Source organism: Dipodomys ordii, unplaced genomic scaffold (genome assembly GCF_000151885.1).
Source record: "Dipodomys ordii isolate 6190 unplaced genomic scaffold, Dord_2.0 Scaffold98, whole genome shotgun sequence".
Classification (NCBI taxonomy): domain Eukaryota; kingdom Metazoa; phylum Chordata; class Mammalia; order Rodentia; family Heteromyidae; genus Dipodomys; species Dipodomys ordii.
The window spans coordinates 1,916,949-1,933,152 of NW_012267314.1; the positions used below are offsets into that span (position 1 = coordinate 1,916,949).

At 46.5% G+C, this 16,204-nt stretch overlaps 1 protein-coding gene across 2 annotated transcripts in view; it reads right to left on the reverse strand.

Annotated features, from left to right (window-relative positions):
* The window catches only part of Scaf8 (SR-related CTD-associated factor 8), a 128,321-nt gene that overhangs the window by 15,602 nt on the left and 96,515 nt on the right, over window positions 1-16,204 (reverse strand). The window lies entirely within an intron of this gene.

Below are 16,204 nucleotides of genomic sequence, written 5' to 3' on the forward strand. Positions count from 1 at the left end.
ACAGCGCCCAGGCCCAGAGTTCAGGCCCCACGACCGGACCCAAAAAAAAAAGAAAGAAAGAAAAACAGACTGCAGCTATAGAACTACATTAGGAGGCCGTGCAGCTCTTTCTAGTGGGTCTTGATCAGCATTAGGAGATGAATGTACAAACAAATGAAGTAGAACAAAGTGGCACAGAATACAACACAGCCTATATGTAGTAAAATCGAGGAAACATACATGGAGATATGGCTACGTATCCTGTCATTGCCTGTATGCCTATGTGTTCAGGCTTGTGAGTTTTTCTAGTTTGTAGTTAAGAGGGTGTGCTTACAAAGGAGCGTGAAGGCTGTTGAGCTGGGGCTTGGGTGTTCTAATAGATTCTCCTTTGAGATGATGTGGGCAGAAAGGAGCATGTGTCTTCTGGGGCTTAATCAGCGCCTCACTCCAGGGCAGGCTGTGTGCAATTTTTGTTCCTCATCAAGGTGAAACCTTGTAAGGGTGAGCTGCACAAATCAAATGCTCAGAGCGAGGAAAAGTTTGAGAGAGACTGTTATGAAGTTCCAGGAAAGAGCAGGAAGACAGAGGACTGACTCAGTGTGAGTGTGTGTGTGAGTGTGTGTGTGTGTGTGTGTGTGTGAGTGTGAGTGTGTGTGTGTGTGTGAGTGTGAGTGTGTGTGTGTGTGTGTGAGTGTGAGTGTGTGTGTGTGTGTGTGTAGTAGTAGTAGTAGTAGGTAGGCACTAGGGCTTCAACTTTGAGCTTTGGTGCTTTTAGCTTTTTCACACAAGGCTAATACTCTACCACTTGAGCCACACGTGTGGCTTTTTGCTGGTTAATTGCAGACAAAGATTCTCATGGACTTTCCTGCTTGGACTGACTTTAAACCAGGATGCTCAGATCTCGGCCTGCTGAGTAGCTAGGATCACAGGCATGAGCCATGGATGCTTGGAAGGCTTTCTTTTACCCTCATGCCAGGCCAGAGCGTGGCCCCATATCAAGATGTAGGGAGCACAAGGAGAGCAACACAGCACTTGTGTGATAGACAGGACTACAAAGCCAGCCCCGAGTGCGACGACTGAGGGAGCTGCTGAAAAGCCAGCTGTGAGCGCTGGCCAGGCGTGGACAGAAGTCCCCCCGTCTGATTGTCACCAGAGTCAGCTTAGGACCCTTCAAATGACTTTTACACTAAAGCCAGCCCTGTTGGGGATGGCAGGTTTTGACGGACATTTTGGGCGTTTTTTGGTCTCATCTGTTTTTTGTACTGGGGATTGAACCTAGGATGTTGTACTTGCTAGTTGAGTGCTTTTCCACTCAGCTATATCCCAGCCCCTGCTGGCACTAAAGTGGACTGTATTCTGTCTTCTAATAAAACTTCCCTCAGACATACTCTGAATCCCATGTTGACTGAGCAATCCACTGAACCTTCACATGGAGATACTTACTGTCTTGGGTTTCTAATTAAATATAATCAACACTAATAAATTATTGAGTGAATTTTTTTTTTTTTTGTCGGCCATGGGGCTTGAACTCTGGGCCTGAGCGCTGTCCCTCAGCTCTTCAGCTCAAGGCTAGTGCCCTACCACTTGAGCCACAGGGCCATTTCAGGTTTTTCCATCATTTATTGGAGAGATAAGAGTCTCACAGAGGAAGCGGTGCTGTAGCTCAAGTGGTAGAGCGCTCGCCTTGAGCTGAAGAGCTGAGGGACAGCGCCCAGGCCCAGAGTTCAAGCCCCACAACCGACAAAAAAAAAAAAAAGAGTCTCACAGACTTTCCTGCCCAGGCTGGCTTTGAATGGAGATCCTCAGATTTCAGCCTCCTGAGTAGCTAGGATTACAGGCGTGAGCCACCGTCACCCGGCTTGATTTCATTTTTTGAAACAAAATTTTGTTCCGTGGCTCAAACTGTCTTCAAACTCAACTTTGGTCCTGTTTCTGCCTCCTGAGTGCTGGAATTACAGGGATGCATCACCACACCAGCACTATGTTTCTCTTTTAAAATTACTATTATTATAAAGGTGAGGTACAGCGGGGTTACGGTTAATTGATGTTTCTTAAGTATGTGATTTTTCATGCATCTTTATTTTTTTTAATTTTTTATGGTGAAAATACCGTAATACAGCTTTATTTTTAAACCGAGAACTTAAGTTTAACTTACATGCTCAAGGATCAACAATAATAATAATAATAAGGCACAGAGTTAAATAAGTAATTGTCCTTCACAACAGACACACAAGTAGATTTTGGTTTATAAGTCTTATTCAGGAAAGCCATGAGGTTCTTTTTTTTTCTTTTTTCTTTTTTGTCGGTCATGGGGCCTGAACTCTAGGCCCGGACGCTGTCCCTCAGCTCTTCAGCTCAAGGCTAGCACTCTACCACTTTATACGTAGTGCCACTTCTGGCTTTTTCTGCTTATGTGGTGCTGAGGAATCGAACCCAGGGCCTCATGCGTGCAAGGCAAACACTCTACCACTGAGCTACCTTCCCAGCCCTCCAAGAGGTTCTTATTTCCCATTAATCACAGAAAAATCTGGAAGTAGAGTTGTGGCTCAAGTGGTGGAGTGCTAGCTTTGAGCAAAAGGATCTCAGTGACAGTGTCCAGAGCCAGAGTTCAAGCCAAAAAAAAAAAAAAAGATAAAGTATATAAATCTTATCATTATCTGATAAAGAAACAAGGAGAAAATAAATGTTGCCCGAGGTCACGTGACAAGAAAGTCCGCTTTTTATTCTAATTTGTTCATATTTTTGGTTGTTGGTTTTGTTGTTCTTAAGGAGCTATAAACTGATTTCTATTCTTTGTCCAAAAGAAAAACGGTAATATGGATGACAGTGATGGCTTTATTATAATCACACATCACAAAATTAATGGTCTCATAGAAGAGAAAGCTTTCTGAACATCCACAGAACATTCTTTCATTGCTAGTCTAGATTCAAAAGAAAATTGCTGGGGCTGGGAAGTTGGCTCAGTGGTAGAATGCTTGCCTCGCATGCATGAGGCTCTGGGTTCGATTCCTCAACACCACATAAACAGAAAAAGCTGGAAATGGTGCTGTGGCTCAAGTGGTAGAGTGCTAGCCTTGAGCTGAAGATTTGAAGGACAGTGCCCAGGCGCAGAGTTCAGGCCCAATGACTGAAAAAAACAAAAGAAAGAAAAATAAAAGGAAGTTGTTTTGCTTCTTAGTCTTTTAAATTATATCTATTTTTAGGTTTCACTGTGTTTTGTTTAAAATTAGGTGTTAACCATTTTGTTGTCTATTTTTTTAAAAAGGTCTCAAAATCATAAATAACTGAAGTGATCCTGATGGCTTGTTTAGAATTTAACTTAAAGCGGGTATCAGTCGCTCACACCTATAATCCTAGCTACTCAGAAGGTTGAGATCTGAGGATCTTCCAGACTTGAAGGAGACTCCAATTAATTGCCCAGAAAAGCTGGAAGTGGAGCTTTGGTTCACATGGTATAGTGCTAGCCATGAGCAAAAAGGCTTAGAGACAGTACTCAGGCCCTGAGATCAAGCCCCAGGATGGAAAGAAAGAAAGAGAGAAAGAGAGAAAGAGAGAGAGAGAGAGAGAGAGGGAGAGAGGGAGGAAGGGAGGGAAGGAAGGAAGGAAGGAAGGAAGGAAGGAAGGAAGGAAGGAAGGAAGGAAAGGAAGGAAAGGAAGGAAAGGAAGGAAAGAAAAAGAGAAAGTGAGAGAAAGGAAAAAAGAAAGAGAATTTAACTTTAACAATTCAAGTTTTACTTAAAAGTTAGTCAAGAGAAAATAAAAGGAAGAGAATAGAGAAAACGTGCAGTTTTAAAAAGGCAAGAAAGGTACTAATACTACAATGCATTTGTTTTACTGCTAGACTTGAAGAACTCAGGGCTTCAAGTTCTTGCTTGCTTTTCTTGCTGAAGGCTGGAGCTCTACCAATTGAGCTACGGCTTTACTTCTAAATAACCAGCAGGTTATTTGGAGATAAGAGCCTTAGATTTGGCTGACTTTAAATCAGAATTCCTTAGACCTCAGCCTTTCTTGAGTAGCTAGGATTACAGGCATGAGCCACCAGCACCGGGCTAATGTTTTTTAAATGGATGGGATTGTACTTACTAAGGGAAGGATGTACATTTGAGTGATTCAACTTTTAAAGCAAGGAAGAGATGACCACAGAAAGACAGAAGTGTGACTGTTTTAGGTGACAAGAAAGGACAGAGGCCAGGCTGGGATGAAGGGAAGGCGTGTCTGGGTGGATTCCGTTCCTGGCTTGGCTCCCTGGTAGAACTCACTAAGCCACACCCTTTTGCTTGGCTTTCTGTGTTTGGTGTTTTGTTTTGTTTTGTTTTTTCTTTTTATCCTGCAGGGATTTACATAAAGAGATCATTTGTTTGCTAGGGGACTAACGACGTAGCCATTAATCCTTAATATTTCTAGGTCTGAAAAGACAAAAAAAAATTTTTTTTAAGTGAAATTAGCTGCTTTTGGTGACTCACGCCGGTAATCCTAGCTACTCAGGAGGCTGAGATCTGAGGATCATGGTTCAAAGCCAGCCCAAGCAGGAAAGTCCATGAGACTCTTATCTCCAATAAACCACCAGAAAACCAGAAGTGGCGCTGTGGCTCAAAGTGGTAGAGCAATAGCCCTGAGCAGAAGAGCTCAGAGACAGCATACCTAGGCCCTGAGTTCAAGCCCCACATCTAACAACAAGGTGAAACTAAAGGCTACTTTTCCAGCTTTTGCCAAAGGAGAGGCTGTATGCTATGAGGCCTGATAGTACAGCCCAAGAGCTCAGCCGGTCCCCGAGCAGCCTCAGGTAAGCGGTGCCTCTCGGCCACATTCTGGCGGCTAGCCTGCCAGGTGTGTCCTATCCATTGTGAAAACAGATGGAAATCCTACTCACTTTGGAACTACATCTTGAGATTTTTTTTGACTCTAAAATGCACACATTTTTTTCAACTTTCTTGCTTGCTTTTAGGTTTCAATCTAGTGCACAGTAGCTCAAACTTGCTTCTTCCAGCAGGAAGAGCAGACAATCGATTGACCCAGGTAAACTCTCCCCACTGGCAAGCCAGGACCAGCGGTCTCTGCGCCTGCAGGACCCAGCCTGGGCCCAGCCCCCACTGGCAAGAGCCGCCACTGTAGCTCTGGCCAGGAAGAGAAAAGCCAGTGCTTGGCTAAGGACAGAGCCAGGGCGTGCAACTCAAGCTCTCCTGAGCCCAGTCTCTGTGACAGAATGAAAATCAGCCCTTTTCTGTTTATTTGTTCAAAAGGCTGTTTAACATAGAAGCACAAAGAGCAGGCGCGAAAGCCAGAACACGCGCACCTGAAGGGTTTCCAATCACAATAAACACTCCCAAAGAAGGAGGAAGATGGTAAGCCATAGATTTCCCTTCTAACAACATTCTATCACCTCCAGGCCTAGCCTCGAACAAGGCAGCCTGAGACGCCGCCAGGGCTGGCTGAAGTGCAGAAGGAACTAGAGCATGGGATGCTATGCCCAGGCCCAATGCCAGACTACAGTTTGGCAACCCCATCCCAAAGGATAGAGAATCTGGAGATTGTCATCCACACAAAGTCAAAGCCAGCTGTGCAGCCCTGAAATCAACAAAGAGCTTCTCCCTTCTATTGGTCCCGACAGCCCGGAGGATCCTGGGTCCTAACACACCCTGCAAAGCCTCCTGCACCCTCCCCCCCCAGCAGCATCTCAGGCCACTGAAAAATGCCGTGATGGTCTAGAAACCCCAGCCACAGAAGGCTGCAGTGGAGAGCAAGCCAGACCTAAATTCGGGGCTGGCTCATCTTACAGCCATTTCCCCTGAAGCACAACAGCAAAATTCACAGGATTTTAAAGCAACATCTGACTGTTGTGAGAGCTATAACAGACCCTCAAGCCTTCACTGGAGTCTACGAATCCATCCTTCCAGTGGCGAACTCTACGTGTCATTCTTTCTCACTGGCTTGAATGTGATCACGGCGTAGAGCATGGGACACACAAGAAGCCCTGAAACACCAAAACCTAAAACACCCACCCAACAGCGAATTCTCCCATCCAGAAAGGGTTTGGGCTTGTGGTAAGAGCATAGTTTCTCAAGGGCTTTAGGAAGAAGCAAGTACTAGGGGGACTGTGGCGTTTCACGCCTGGGGTACCAGCTCCTCAGGAGGATCTCTGTTCTTCCAACGTCCAGCCTCTCCTAACCAAATTGTCACACCGTAGCTAAGATTACTTCCTCACACAGATAGACATAGGTCACTCTTCTGTTTAGAACTGTACCGACTCTATATTGCCCAAGTGATAAAGTCCAAAGACATCACCATGGTGATTTCCTGTGCATAACTTTAGTAGTTCAACAGTTAAGGCCAAAACAACTTCAAAGCTAGTCAGCCTCCATTCAGTGGCCATCTACTGGACTGGTGAGGATACAGCAGGGTTCAGGAATACGGAAAGAAGTCAGCAAGACCCATTCCTAGCTTTCAGGGACAGACACTCAGGCAGGAGGTGCGGACCCGTCAGTGAGTGATATAATCCACCCTGGGTGTCGCTCTGGGGCCCCAGTCCACCGAACCAGCCTCACATCCAGCAACTTACACCAGCACCTGCTTCTCCATTTCCACCAGGCTGGGTTTTTTTTGCTATTGCTCATCCAAAGTACAGCGGGTTCTTTGAGTTCAAATACCATTGCTCCTTCTCCAGTGCTCAGAAAGTCTCCCATGTCCCTGCACAGTCATCTTTCCATTCTACCAACATGGTCCCTCTGCAGACCCCATTCCCCCCTGCCAGGCATCACCGTTCATTGTTCTTGGGAGTACAGCCAACGCCAGAGCAAAGCAATGTTTCTTAGAATGCGGTGTCTTCTACGCGAGGGCAGACTGTGTTATTGGAGTCACCACTTCTCTTGTCCCTTCTCCTCGCGCACATGTAAGTGGGAAGGGAAGTAAGGGGTGGAGCAGTAAAAGGGGGGAGGGGAGCCAGGCTCTGGGATGAGGGGCCTGCCCGTGTAGTTGCTCTTCCTGCCGGCCCATGCCCTTCCCCAGAGCAGAGAGGCCATCTGCGCGCTCAGCAGGTCCTGATGGCCACGGCGGGACACTAAGGTAGACCCTAGACTCTTGGGATGGAACAGCCAAAGATGCCCAGCAGCAAAACCAGCATCCGCTGCTTCTTTAGGGTTTGGTGACAATGTCACACCTCTGACCAAGTGGGTCCTGGTGGCCTGGGGTCAACATTTGGAGGCCACTGAGGCACATATTAGAAAGAAGAAGGAGGAGGAGGAAGAAGAAGAAGAGGAGGAGGAGGAGAAAGAGGAGGAGGAGGAGGGGGAGGAGGAGGAGGAAGGGGAAGGGAAGGAGAAGGTGGCAGCAGCTGGGTGCTGGTGACTCACTCCTGTAATCCTAGCTACTCAAGAGGCTGAGATCTGAGGATCGTGATTTGAGGCCAGCCCAGGGAGGAAAGTCCAGGAGACTCTTATCTCCAATTAACCACCAGAAAACTAGAAGTGGCGCTGTGGCTCAAGTGGTAGAGCACTAGCCTTGAGCTGAAGAGCTCAGGGCCAGCGCCCAGTTGCAGAGTTCAAGGCATTTGTACTTGAAAGTAATGCGAGTGGCCTTTCTCCTCTCTGTCTCTCACCTTCCTGACCTCCCTCATTCACTCACTTCCTCCTTCCTTCTCTCTTCCTTCCCTTAAATGGGGAAATGTATTTGTATAGATGATCAGTATCATTTTTATATATGTGAAGAGATTATTAAACAGTTATTAAAAATGCATTTCATGAGCCCGGTGCCTGTAGCCCTACTCAGGAGGCTGAGATCTGAGGATCATGATTGGAGGCCAGCCCAGGGAGGAAAGTCCGAGACTCTTATCTCCAATTAACCACCAAAAGGCTGCAAGCAGAACTGTGGCTTATGTGGTAGAGTGCTATCCTTGAGTGACAAAACTAAGAGATAGGACCTACATTCTGAGTTGAAGTCTTAATACCAACACACACACACACACACACACACACACACACACACTCACTCCATTTCTATTTTGACATCATTCATTTAGCCTGCCCTGCAAGGCTTAAGGTAAGACACCAGAGCTGCCCTCGAGAAATTTGAGATTCAGCGATGACATTTTACTTAAGTGTCTAATCCCGGCCATCTCCCCTCAAGTGAGACATCTCAACCACAGTGAGAGAAAGAAAAATGAAAGCACAAACAATAGAGAAATGGACTAGAGCAAGTGCATCTGTAGATTAGGATCTATTCATGAGTAGTCACCACGAGAGAAGGATGGAGGTGGAGAGTGACATTTGTCACGCTATGGCTGCCGTGGACGAGCTGTGGACAGGTGGGTCCTGCCTGAGCCTCTGGCCAAGTCCAGTGCGGGCAGAGGGGGTGGGGGAGGGACATCCTCCCCAACGGCTAGATCTGCTAGTCACACCCCGTGATGAGGGCTCAGGGGGCTGCCTCTATTCTCCAGGGACACGGGGGAGCGGATGGGGTCTCACCATCTATTCCTCCGTTTGGTTACCACCAGCAAAATCACACAGGCCAAGCTCACCCCTCTCTGGGAATGGTGGACAGATGCTGGTAACCAAGAGCGATTCATTCCCACACTAAGTAACACGCACCGTAACTCGGTCTCCGCCACCCCAACCCACCCATTGGGCAGGGCCTGAACTTGGGTGAGCTTACGCAGACTCTCTCTGTAGGTCAGCTCTTCAGGGCTATTTGTCACTGCTGTTCACACAAAAAAGCTGAAATTCAGTGTGGCTTACCCACAGGCACTTAGGCCGCAAGAACCATTCTAGCAAGTTCTGATGAAAACACCAAAGCTGTGCTGTTGGGCTGGGAGAGAACGTTCTGGAGTTGGGTCCCTCTCTGCATGGCTGAGGGCTCCATGCACTTGAGGAATGGGAGTGGTCATTTCTGACTTGGCTTCTGTCCCATTCCTTTCACAAAGTAGGCAGATTCACTCTTGAAATTGGGATGTCAAGTGAACTTCAAAGAAGCCAGCCCAGCCTAATAGAGTCTACCTAGGGAGGAAAATGGCTTCACAACCCCCACCTGACCAATTTTCTCTGTCGTCTCCAAACTGAACACAGTCTTTGCCCAAAGAGCAATCTTGAGAGCCCTGTACTTGGCAGGAAGACAGTAACATAGCGCAAGTATCTGCTTGAACTTGAACTTCAAAAGGTCCGGGCGCTGGTGGCTCACGCCTATAATCCTAGCTGCTCAGGAGGCTGAGAGCTGAGCATCATGGCTCAAAGTCAGCAGGGCAGGAAAGTCCACAGACCCTTCTCTCTAATTAACCAGCAAAAGGCTGGAGGTGGAGCTGTGCTTCAAGGGGTAGAGTGCCAACCTTGAGTGAAAAAGCTAAAGGACAGAGGCCAAGTCCTAAGGTCAAGCCCCAAGACCAGGACACACACACACACACACACACACACACACACACACACACACAGCATCTAATCACCATGTCCCTGAGCTCTGCTTTTACACGCTGACCCCAGAATGCAGGTGAGCTCCCACCCAGCGGCTCCCCCCACTCCTCCTGCCACCCCCCACCCCATCTCCCATCCCTGCAGGCACTCGCACACAGCCTCTTCAAACCGGGACCACTCAGTAAAGGGCTTGTGTTGAATTTACTCCATTTAATTCCCCTGCTTTCTTCCAGCCAGCCAATCTGTATGTAATTAAAACCACATTGCAGCATACGCTGACTGGTATGCAAAGTCTTACCAGATGTACACAATTGACGGGCTGTGGAAGCTGGCATGTCTGCCATGGTGCCATGATGGGGGTGGCAGCCTGGCTTATGCGGGAACCCTTCTGTCTTTCTACGAACGCCGTCTGTGAGCTTAACCCTTTGTCAGCCATCACCAGCAAGTGGTCCTGCTCTTCCACAAGGAGGGCCACTGCCCCCAGAGTAAAGCCCAGTCCCCAGCCGTCCCCTCTGGAGGAAGACTCCTCTGAGAGTGCTCCCCGTACCCAACCCCAGTGAGTTCTGTCCATCGTGATGGGCTGAGCACCCTGTCCAGGCCCGAGCAGGCTTCGGTCAGGGGTGGGGGTGGATGGGCCTGGCATGGCTTTGGCATCACGAGACAGAGGGCATTTAGCGAGGCTCGAGGGAGGTAATTTTAGGACAAAAAGAGGAAGTACTGGGCTACTGTAGATAATAAAATTTGAAACGTATGTTCCAAGATAAAACATGAAGATCCAAAGAGGGAACAAAGGTCACGCTGACAGAGACGCCTTTAAGGAGCATTCCTGGCATTCTGAGACGGACACCAGGGAGATGTCTCCCTACTTTATCACATTTTGCACCTCACCCAATTCCCATACGGCAATTACCACGAAAAAAAAAAAAAAGCCAGGCCTCCTTTGTCAAAGAACTCAAGCAAGGCTGCATAGGCCTTTCCTCAGACTCGCTGAGTTCTCGATTCATATTTGATGTAATTTGTGGATAGTACAGATTTCAGGTTGCGATGGTGCTTTTAAAGACCTTCAAGTTGGGCTTCAGAATGGGTTGAAGTGTCTGGGCATGGGGCAGGAGGAAACATATGTTCTTCATCTGTGGGTTTAAAATTGTTGGAGGATTACATCAATGAGACTTATCCTCAAAAGAAAAATCAGGCCACCAACCCCACAACAAGAGTAGAAGAGCAGCAAGGGGCAGTACTGCATCCTGGCTTCAAGTCTTAACAACAAATTGCTTGTTAAAATTCTTTTAAGATTGCCTTTCACCTAGAGCGGAACAAACAGAAAACGTAAGAGTCTTAGAAACGTGTGTGTGTGTGTGTGTGTGTGTGTGTGTGTGTGTGTGTGTTGGTTTCTTGCTAAAAGGGGGGGGGGCTGCTATGCTGAACAGGGGATGGAATGAAGGCTGAGGTCCCCAACACTCCCAGAAAAGGGAGCCAGAGGTCATTTAACCTCAATCAGAGTAAGTTCTCAAAGCAGAAATCAAGTATGAGGTTCCCAGTGCCGGGGGTCAAGCCAGGAGATGTTAGAATCAGAACCTTAGCAGATGAACTTCCAGAATGCTTTCCTTAAAAGGAGTAGGGGGGGAGGAGTTTGGGCTGGGGGTGTGGCTCAGTGCTACAGCGAAGGAATCAGGGAGGATTTGAAATGTTTTTGGAAAATGAGGTACATGGTAAACAATGGAAAGCAGGATAGTTCTGTGATGAAGTGCAGGGAAGGTGCTGTGGTGGAATCACCGGCTAAAACAGGAAAACACGAGCAGGTGCGGGAAAGGCAAGCGCCAGGCTGTCACGGCGATTGGAAGGGCTTTTCCAACTCTTGTATTGTCACGGGAAGGGAAGGGTTGTCAGATTCCTGAACTAAAAGCCTTTGGGCTGTGCAGTGCTGTCCTAAGCCTCAGGAGACAGGCAGGAAAGCACTAGCCCCAGGACTGCTGAGGAGACTAAGGCTCACCTGAGACTCAGGAAAGTGCATGAGGTCACTAACAGGGAACATGCTCCTTCACTGTCCGCCCTATGCTCCTTTTCAAGAAAGCCTCGTGATTTCTGATGTTTTAAAACATCTGAAGAAAAAAAAATATTCAAAATGCCTCACTGTTTTCCTCTTTTTTTTTTTTTTGGTGTTAGTCTTGAGGCTTAACATTGCCTGGTTTTTGCTCAAAGCTTGTGTTCCACCATTTGCGCCACGGCTCCACTTCCAGCTTTTGCTGGTTAATTGGAGATAGGAGTCTCATGAACTTTTCTGCTTGGGCTAGCTTTAAGCCTTGATCCTCAAATCAGCTAGGATTGAGTAAGTAGGATTGTAGACATATGCCACCAGCGCATGTTTATACAGCCATTATACAGTCGTTGCTAAAATAAAATTTAGGGCTGGGAATGTGGCTTAGTGGTAGAGGGCTTGCCTAGCAAGCTTGAAACCCTGGGTTCGATTCCTCAGTACCACGTAAATAGCAAAAGCTAGAAGTGGTGCTGTGGCTCAAGGGGTAGAGTGCTAGCCTTGAGCAAAAAGCAGCTCAGGGACAGTGCCCAGGCCCTGAATGCAAGCCCCAGGACTGGCAACAAACAAACAAACAAACATACCATTTTTAAAAAGCTTGCAAAATTTAGACGATGTCATTTTTTATTTTTATTTTTTGAGTGCTGTGGTTGAACTCAGGGTCTCACTGGTGGGGGGAAAGCACTCTACCCTGGCTAGCTGTAAGATGTACTTAATCCATTAGAAGAGAAATAACTTAGAGTCGCTATCTGATTATTTCTGAGATGGCTGCCATAACTACCCTCCACAGACAATATCTAAGAAGTCATAAAAGTTCAGGCAAGCAGAAAGGCCTTCTAGAAGGCCGGAGTGAAATACTCTGTTCTTTTTGCTTCTAGCACGAATGATAAAATGGAAAAGGCTCTACTCTGTTCAGGGACCTGCCAATGAGAACAGAGAGGATTTAAGGAGCACACAAAGCTTTCTGTGTCTTTAGACACAGTTATTAACAGGGCTGAAGGATCAAAAGAGGCAAAAATGCCCCACACAGAGGAAACAAGCACTGTCTTCTCACAGTGCTGGTGGGAAGCGGGAGGCGGAGATGAGGGCATCTCCGTTCTCAGTGGAAGGTGTGTGGGGAATTCTAAGGACTAGTCTGAGAAGTCAGTCCTCACCACCCCCTCCCCCCATTAGTCCTTAATACTGTTGCTTTTTTCAGACTTTCTCCAGTTCCAATGGGATTATTTTTTTCTTTCAGAGTCAACCCACAGTTTTACATATGCTAAACATGTGCTCTACCACCCCCCAAGCCGTCTGGGTGGGATTTTATGTAATGTGTATTACCAGTCTAAAGATGAAAACTCATTGGAACAAATAGTTCCCTATCTGCTTAAAACATTTTAGGACTTCCTCTTGACTAACAAACTACAGGGTTTTGATCTTATTTTCTCCCAGCCACCAACTATGTGCTGTTGCTTGCTTCAATTTAAGCTTGTATGCCTTTGGGTGATTGGGTTTTTTCGGTTTTTGGTTTGGGGTGTATGTTGTTGGTTTGTTGTTGTTGTTGTTTTTTGGTAGAGTGGAATAACAGGAGATCTATTTTCTAGCTCCATTTAATTTACAAAATAAAAGAATAAAGCTTAAATTGAACTAAGAAAACAGAATAAGAAATAAGAATTATTATCAGAAAAAAAAAATTTTAAAAAGAATTACTATCAGACTAGAGCAGAAGGTCAATTTCGACCCTGCTACAGAGGGGAAAGAAACGTTTTTTTCTTGTTGTTAGCCTGGGCGCTGTCCCTAAGCTCTTCAGCTCAAAGCTACCACTATACCACTTAAGCCTCAGTGCTACTTCCCGTTTTCTGGTGGTTAACTGGAGATAAGAGTCTCATGGACGGGGCTGGGAAGGTAGCTCAGTGGTAGAGTGCTTGCCTTGCATGCATGAGGCTCTGGGTTCGATTCCTCAGCACCACATAAGCAGAAAAAGCAAGAAGTGACACTGTGGCTCAAGTGGTAGAGTGCTAGCCTGGAGCTGAAGAGCTGAGGGACAGCACCCAGGCCTGAGTTCAGGCCCATGACCAGCAAAAAAAAAAAAAAGAAAAGAAAAAAAAAAAGAGTCTCATGGACTTTCCTGCCAGGACTGGCTTTGAACCGTGATCCTCAGATCTCAGCCTCCTGAGTAGCTAGGATGACAGGTGTAAGCCCCGGGCACCCAGCAGAAACTTTAACATAAACAAGTTTGTATTGCATGTGGGACATTTTTTGTTTTGTTTTGTTTTTTCCTCAGATGTGGATAAAGGTTAAGTCCTATCAGTGCAGGAAATTGGGGGGGGGGAATATCCTTCCTTTCTTGGGAGATGGTGGGGCTGATCATTTTATTCCAGGAGAGAAGGCAATCTGTGGGACTGAGAGGCTGAGGTTGGTCCTTGTCATTCTATAATCCTACTAAGTGGCTCACAGGAGAATCTGGGCACCAAGTGGGTGGCTGGGAGGAGATAACGAACAGGCCTTTGATTTAAGTGTCATTTAACTGGTCAGGTAAAACTCTAATCTTAGTGCTCAAGGGTTCATCAGCATAATCAAACCTTGAGCACAAGGACTCTTCCAGGAGCTGAAGTCTCTGACAGCCAGTGCTGAGCTTGCTCTTACAAGATGCTCTAGGAGATAGGTGCGGGTCTCAATTCATCCCAGTTAGAGAACAGGGCTGTCCTCAAGGGTTGGACTAAACACTTCAGTCCCTCACGGGCCCAAAGATCTAGGTTCACGCTCAGCAATTATAATCCATCTCAAGATGTCCTTGGGGAACAGAGACACTGGCTGTTCATTAGCCAGGGATATTAAATAGAAACCTATTGTACCCAGCACTCCTCGGCTGGCACTAGCTCAGGCCCCAGGGCCAGCACATCCACACACTTTCTTTTTTCTTTTCTCCCCACCCCCTTTAGGAATTCCACCAATTACTGCCCGAGGCGTGCTAGTCTGGTTGACACAGTGGCTTTCCGTATCTCTCCCTAGGGTTGTTGATTATTTCTTTATGTATTTAAGTTCCCTTTGTAGGTAGATACAGTTTTATGACTGTTATTTATCCCTGAGGAATTACCACCTCCTACTTCCGGTATTATTCTTCATCCTGAAGTCTATTTTATCTTATGTTTATAGGCACACCAGCTTTCTAAACCATATCGTTTGTATGTTGTACTCAACCCATCTTTTTTACTTTCAATCTATCTGGGTTCATGTTTAAAAGTAGCATATGGTTGGGGGAATATTTTTCTCCACCCTAAGAATCTCTGCCTTTAAATTGAAGTGACTATTCCCCTCAAAATGTTATTGATGTGTATGTGTGTGTGTGTGTGTGTGTGTGTGTGTGTGTGTGTGTGTGCTAGCACTGGGGCTTGAACTTAGGGCCTCATTCTCTCCCCTAGCTTTTCAGTCAAGGCTAGTGCCCTAACACTAGACCACTACCTATTGTTCCAGCTTATTGCTGATTAATTGAATCTAAGAGTCTCTCAGATTTGTCTGCCTAGGATGGCTTCAAATCTGGATCCCCAGATCTCAGCCTCCTGAGAATCTAGGATTACAGGCATACACTACCAGTGCCTAGCAAAATATTTAGATTTAAACATGCTGTTCTGATTTGCTTTCTATTTCCCTGTCTTACCTTCTTCTAGAAGGTACATATTATTTAAAATTCCATTCTTCTTACCCTTTGTCCTCTATATCTGTGCCTCTGCATCTCCCATCCCTTGAAGAACTAGAATGGTTTTTGAAAAGACAAAAGCAACTGCCGGAGTACCAGCTAACTTGGGATCCAGTACCTGCCCCCTCCCTCACCCATAGCTTTGCTATCTTTTTTTGTGCTTGTTGATGGTGGTTGTGATACTTAAACTCAGGGACTGGGCACTGTCCCTGAGCTTTTTTGCTCAAGGCTAGTGCTCTACACTTTGAGCCACAGCTCCACTTCAGGTTTTCTGGTGGTTAATTGGAGATAAAGCATCTTGCAGACTTTCCTGCCTAGGCTGACATTGAACAGCAAACCTCAGCTCTCAGCCTCCTGAGTAGCTAGGATTACAGGCGTGAGCCACCAGCACCTGGCTCATAGTTTTGCTTTCTGAAGTTGCAGTTACCCAACCTACGTCAGCAGCAGCTCAAGCATATTCAATGGAAAGATCCCAGAAATAACCAATTTATAAGTGTTAGATAACTTTTATTACAGTATAATTATACTTGTTCTATTTTTATTGGTAGGATTAACTTCTCATTGTGCCTAACCTAGCAACTGAACTTTCTCATAGGCAGGCATGTATAAGAAAGAAAGAAAGAAAAAAAAAACACCCAAAGCTTAGTGTATGTATCGCTTGGTACTGCCCACAGCTTTAGGCATTGGAACTCAGACATGAGAGCCACTGAAAGGGGTTATTAAAAAAGCCCAGACTAAGCCGGGCGCTGGTGGCTCACGCCTGTAATCCTAGCTACTCAGGAGGCTGAGATCTGAGGATCTCGGTTCAAAGCCAGCCCGGGCAGGAGAGACCGTGAGACTCCTATCTCCAATAAAAACCACCAGAAAACCGGAAGTGGCGCTGTAGCTCAAGTGGTAGAGCGCTCGCCTTGAGCTGAAGAGCTGAGGGACAGTGCCCAGGCCCAGAGTTCAAGCCCCACGACTGACCAAAAAAAAAAAAAAAAAGCCCAGACTCGCTCACTCTCCACCAAGTCCTTAAAAAAACGGGGAAAAGCAGTTCTTCCTGCAGTTCTTCCTGCCTTCTTAACTGTCCTTCTAGGCATCTCTCTCCATCATAGATTTAGAGCTCTCTCTCTCTCTCTC